Raw genomic sequence first — 6,000 nt, 5'->3', positions numbered from 1 at the left:
AATCTTCCCATGGTAATGTGGCCTGGGCCCCTCCACCGGTGCTGGTGTGCTGGTGTCACCGTGGGTGATGGCTGGAGGGAGACCCATCCTGCAGTCAATGTCCTGGGGGCATTGGGAAGAGGAACCAGAGAAATCAGAGGTGTTACTTAGCCTCAAACATGGGCTAAAAATACAAGAACGCTGTTGTTCTTGCATGACAGGAAGTCTGGATGGACAGACAGCCATTCTCGGGGCTCACACTGGGCTCCCCCTTCCCTCCTCGACTGTCTCCACCATGTGCCTCTTGCGCGCACGTGTGCTGCCCCTGGTTACCAAGACGCCGTGCCAACCAAATGCCACCCACAGCCATTGTTGTGGCTCCAGTCAGAGGCGAAGGAGGGGATAGAAGCCGGGGCCAGTGCAATCTGTCCCCTTCACAAGGGAGATTCCGCCATTCCACCCAGCGATTTCTGCCTCCTCCACATGAGAATAAACCCAGACCCTATGACTTCCCCGATCTCCACTCCAAGGGAAACTTCATTTTAATTTTTATAAAAAAGATGGGCATCTATTGCTGTTCCACTCAAAGTCGGTTTTCTGTTTTGGAAAGAAAGAGGGTGACTATAACGAACGTGCCAGCGGCGAGCTGTGTCAGCCCCACATTCTCTCGGGGTCTGAGCGTCTTAGAGGGGAAGTTGACGCGTGAGAGCAAGGACGCTTATTCATCTCGAAGCAGCAGTGCAGAGTGAGGGGAAAAAAACCCAAATACCTCCTGATCCCAAAAGCCACAGGATGGGAAGAAGCAAAACAAACACAGAAGAAGAAAAAAATCCCCTAATGGGAAGACACTGTTCAGTGTCAGGGAGTCCAGGATGTGGTGGGAAGAAGAGAAGAATCTGGTGATAAGGAAAGGGAGCTGGCTCATAAGACCAGAGCCACAGCGGGCCAGTGACACAGGGCAGGGTCAGAACAGCACGCGGTCAGTGGATGAGCAGCAAGGGTGTGCTTCTCCGGGGGCTCGGGGTAGAGAGAGGAGGCATGGTGATGCTGATCCCTAATGGTACCTCAGAGGAGTGTGTGTGTGTGTGTGTGTGTGTGTGTGTGTGTGTGCGTGTGTGTGTCTTAGTCTAGATGCTTAGGTCAGGGGCATAGTGGCTCCTAGGACTGCTGTCCCCTCAGGTTACACACAGACCTATGTGGGGGCTAAGAGGGAGCCCAAGTCTCCAGTTTCACGGAGGTTGTACTCTACACACAAACATGTGACCAACAAGGGGCTAGGTGACACTCAGCCAGGGCCCCATCAGGTTCTCAGATCAAAGCTTCACCTGAGGCTCTGGAAGGTGGCATCCCTGGAAGACACCATGATATCAGATGCATCGCCCCTTAATGAATGACCTTATTGATATGGTCAGCATCAGAGATTCACTGATACCATCCCTTCATCCTACATGCTTTGGGGACCCAAAGACAGAACGTATGCCCCATTTAGCCTCGAGAAGCTTCAGCTGGACTGGGTGGGTTTCGGGCACAAATGGCTGTGGTCACCCAGGAGCCGGGAGTCCAGCGTCATAGACACGGAAGAGAACTCAGAGGTCATCCATCCGATCCCTGATCCAGAGGTGGGTGGGAGCCGGCACCAGAAAGGGCCGAGGATGGGGACACTCACCCCCTCTATCTACGAGGTCCTGCTTATTTGGGGGGAAAGTGGAATTAGGTCCAAGACATTTCAGCTGAGAAACATCAAGAAAGGCTTTGTTTTTAAAAATATCTTCCAGCCCTAAGTTGGATGACATTTGTGGTGAGAACACGGACTTACAGAATGTTCTTCCAACAGAAATTATTTATCTGGAGAGTGTGCTGTTCTCCGGGGCTGGGGGGTGGGGTGGGGTGCCTTGGAACAGCGTGACTGACCTTGAGGATAAACACTACTTGACTGTAATTACACCAGAGAGGCAGCTCTCACTGAGCTCTGTTGACGATCTGTTCTCTTCAGAGACAGAGGAGGGCTCTTTGTGTCCAGCATCTTCTAGGAGCCAAAGGGACGACGTCTGGACCCGACTACCCTCCCTCCCCCACCCCCTGACTTCAGATCTCACACATGCCGGGAGAGGCTCTTGGAATTTCCACGGGTGGCGGCATCTTGTTCTGCAGCTGAGTGGTGTTTAGATACAGGGAGGCCACCCTGACAACGCGGGAATTCCATCTGTCCAAATATTTAACGGGGTCACAAAATATGGGGTCCCCCATTCCAATGCTTCCAGGAACCAAGCGGCAGGAGTAAGTGAGGATTTCCCCCACAAGCGTCGACGCCTCCGGCTCCTGGACTGTGAGGAACGAGGCCATCACTCCTCCTGGTCTGCTGCTCCCAGCCCCACCCTTTTCCTTAGAATCACCGTCCTGGCGTTGACCTTCCCCTTTGTCTGGGGGTGGGGGCGCCCCCTTCCCAAACCTCACCTGCCCACTCGAGTCACCCTATGACAAGCTCACCTCCTGCTGATCCTTTTACTACAAGAATCCTCAACCTTATTGCTGTGCAAGTCACCTGGTCATTTCTCTCCTCCAAACACCCCCAAGCTTCTTGAGAGAGATATCGTTACCAGTCGCTTCAACCGCCTCCACCCCCACTTGCCAACAGACGTCCTGCAACTGCCGCTCTGCACCCATGGCATCCCCGAAACGGTCATCTTCAAGTTCCCCTCTTGGCCAGCTCACTGGATGGAAGCGGAAAACGTAGTCTACTCCTCTCCCGCCGCTCCCTCCTGCCAGGGTCACTGGCTAGAGCAAGGGGTCACTCACTCTGCTGTAGCCCCCTGGTCAAGGCATATATGAGAAAGAAACCAATGAATAACTAGGTGCTGAAATCCTTGTGCTTTCATGTGGATCTTCCCGGTGCACCGTCCAGATCTGAATTACTCATCCCAGACCCTTCCCCTGGGCCGGGCTTCAGCCCAGACCCGGTGCAGAGTCAGGGACCTGGCCATCACGCAGCTCACGCTCGGGGCCGGGGGGCAGGGGAGGTGCCACAGGAGATAACTCCACAGAACGTAGGACCCCAGAGGGAACTATAAACACCATGAGCAAACTAAGGGCCACGGAAAACAAATCGAAAACAAAACAAGAGATCAGTTTGAAGGAGAGTCTTTTGTGAGGGTTTCCTGATCGGAGCTGCTACTATAAACACTTCACCATCCTCATCTCCTTGGAGTTTCACTTTAGGAAAAACCACGTGCTGCCAACATTTTAAGCAACTTGCTCAGTGTCGTGGTTAGAGTAACTGTTTGGAGGAGGCACTTTCTGTCTCTCTCATCGGTGCTCGAGACCACAATGTCACACTGCCCTCTTGAGAGGCTACTGACATCCCTTAAAACACAGGTAAGTGTTTTTAAAAATGTTAAGGCACAGCCATGCCACTTCTGGGTATTTAACTAAAAGAACCAAAAGCACTAATTCAAAAAAAGACATGTGCAACCCCCGTGCTCGTCGCAGCGTTATTTACAACAGCCAGCATACAGAAGCAGCCCATGTGCCCATCCAGAGACAATTGGAGGAAGACGTGGTACATACACACAATGGACGATTACTCAGCCACTCAAAAACAAAAAAGAATGAGATCTTACCATTTGCAACAGCACAGATGCACCTCACAGGTATGGTGCTAAGTAAGGAAGTCAGAGCAAGACAGATGCCATGTAATCTCACTTATATCCAGAATGTCAAGAGCAAACTAAGTGAGCAAACAAAATAGAAACAGACTCAGAGAACAAAATAGACACAGAGAACAAACTGACAGTAGCCAGAGGGGAGGGGTGTTGGGGGGCTGGGGGAGAAACGGTGAAGGGGTTGAGAAGTACAGACTGATGGTTACAAAATAGTCACGGGGATGCCTGACCAGGCAGCAGATAGAGCATCGGATTAGGAAGCAAGGACCCAGGTTCGAAACCCCAAGGTCACCAGCTTGAGTGTGAGGTCTCTGGCTTGAGCGTGGGATCATAGACATGACCCCATGGTCACTGGCTTGAGCCCAAAGGTCGCTGGCTTGAAATCCAGGGTCACTGGCTATATAGCAAAGGGTCACTCGCTCTGCTGTAGCCCCCTGGTCAAGGCACATATGAGAAAGAAACCAATGAACAACTAGTTGCTGCAATAAAGAATTGATGTTGGCCCTGGCCAGTTGGCTCAGCGGTAGAGCGTCGGCCTGGCGTGCGGGGGACCCGGGTTCGATTCCCGGCCAGGGCACATAGGAGAAGCGCCCATTTGCTTCTCCCCTTCCCCTCCTTCCTCTCTGTCTCTCTCTTCCCCTCCCGCAGCCAAGGCTCCATTGGAGTAAAGATGGCCCGGGCGCTGGGGATGGCTCCTTGGCCTCTGTCCCAGGCACTAGTGTGGCTCTGGTCGTGGCAGAGCGACGCCCCGGAGGGGCAGAGCATTGCCCCTGGTGGGCAGAGCGTTGCCCCTGGTGGGTGTGCCGGGTGGATCCCGGTCAGGCGCATGCGGGAGTCTGTCTGACTGTCTCTCCCCGTTTCCAGCTTCAGAAAAATACAAAAAAAAAAAAAAAAAAAAAAAAAAGAATTGATGTTTCTCATCTCTTTCTCCCTTCTTGTCTGTTTGTCCCTAGCTTCCCTCTCTCTGACTCTGTCTCTGTCACAAAAAAAGAAGGAAAATAAACCAAATATCATGGGGATGTGAAGCACAGCTTGGGGAATACAGTCAGTAATATTGTAACAACTGTGTACGTGCTGGGTGCTGGCAGGTACTGGGAACATCAGGGCCGTCACTTTGTAAGGTGTACAATTGCCGAACCAGTACGCTGCACACCTGAAATGAATACAAAATAATAACGAATGTCAACTGTAATCGGAAAAAAATATATATCAAATGTAAAAAAAAAATGTTAAGGGAATAAAGCAGCACATCATAGTCCTAAGACTAGAGCAGGGATAATTATTCAAATGGGTCCAGTAGAAATCTTAGAAAGTAAATGTTTAGCTCTTAAGATTTTTAAGGAAGAACACATCTCATTTTAACAGGTAAACGGTAGAATTTCCAGAGCCTAATGCAGAATCAGTGAACTGACAGATAACACTGAGAAACCCCTCCCAAATGTTACCCAGAAATTTAAAGGGATGAAAAACATCCGCAGGAAGAGAGGAAATGCAGGCAGAGAGCAATGCTCAACCTTCCAGAAGCTCTGAGAAGGAACAGGGACACTGAGACACGAAGCCATGTGCAGGGAACCGCCACCAAGCGTCTCCACACTGAAGAAAGGCCTGGACCTCATACGGGACAGTCCTCAGTGTTGGGAGGGCTTAGACACCAAGACATAGCATGCCCCTTTCTCCTGGGGATGGAGGGAAACCCCAAAGTTTCCCGGAGACCCCTCACCATCCAGCTGCCACGTGGATGGGACGGTCAGCAACATGAACAGACGCCAGGGAGAAGGAACTACTTTTAGAATGCTCAGTGACAAAAAAACCAGACTCAACAACGAGGGCTCTGAGACCAGCCTCGCTCTCTGTTTTAGAAACGCAAGGATTTGTGACGTGGACCCCCACACGTCCTCGCTAACAGGGACGCTAAAAGGAGAAGGAGAGTGAACTGAGGAAGCAGTGCGGGAGGTGAGACATCACAGTGGGTGACAACGTGAGGCTGAGCTCCCAGAGCAGCTGCAAATAGTCAGAGAAGGAACGATAACCTACTGTGCTGTGGGGAATACTTCCTGTGAGATGCGAGGGAGGGAGGTACTTCCTGTGTGGGATCGCAGGCTTTTGTTTTATTTGGGGAGAGGAGAGAGTTGCTAAGTGATGTTCAGACTTGAAGTTAATAAGACTATTAAAAATCTATGGGCCCTGGCCAGGTGGCTCAGTGGTGGAGCATCCACCTGGTGAATGGATGTCCTGGGTTTGATTCCCTGTCAGGGTACACAGGAGAAGTGGCCATCTGCTTGTCCACCCCCCTCCCTCGCTTCTCTCTCTCTCTCTCTCTCTCTCTCTCTCTCTCTCCCTCTCTCTTCTCCTCCCCTCCTGC

Source organism: Saccopteryx leptura, chromosome 2 (genome assembly GCF_036850995.1).
Source record: "Saccopteryx leptura isolate mSacLep1 chromosome 2, mSacLep1_pri_phased_curated, whole genome shotgun sequence".
NCBI lineage: Eukaryota > Metazoa > Chordata > Mammalia > Chiroptera > Emballonuridae > Saccopteryx > Saccopteryx leptura.
The sequence above is the reverse complement of the archived record's forward strand: the minus strand, read 5'-3'. Positions refer to the sequence as shown.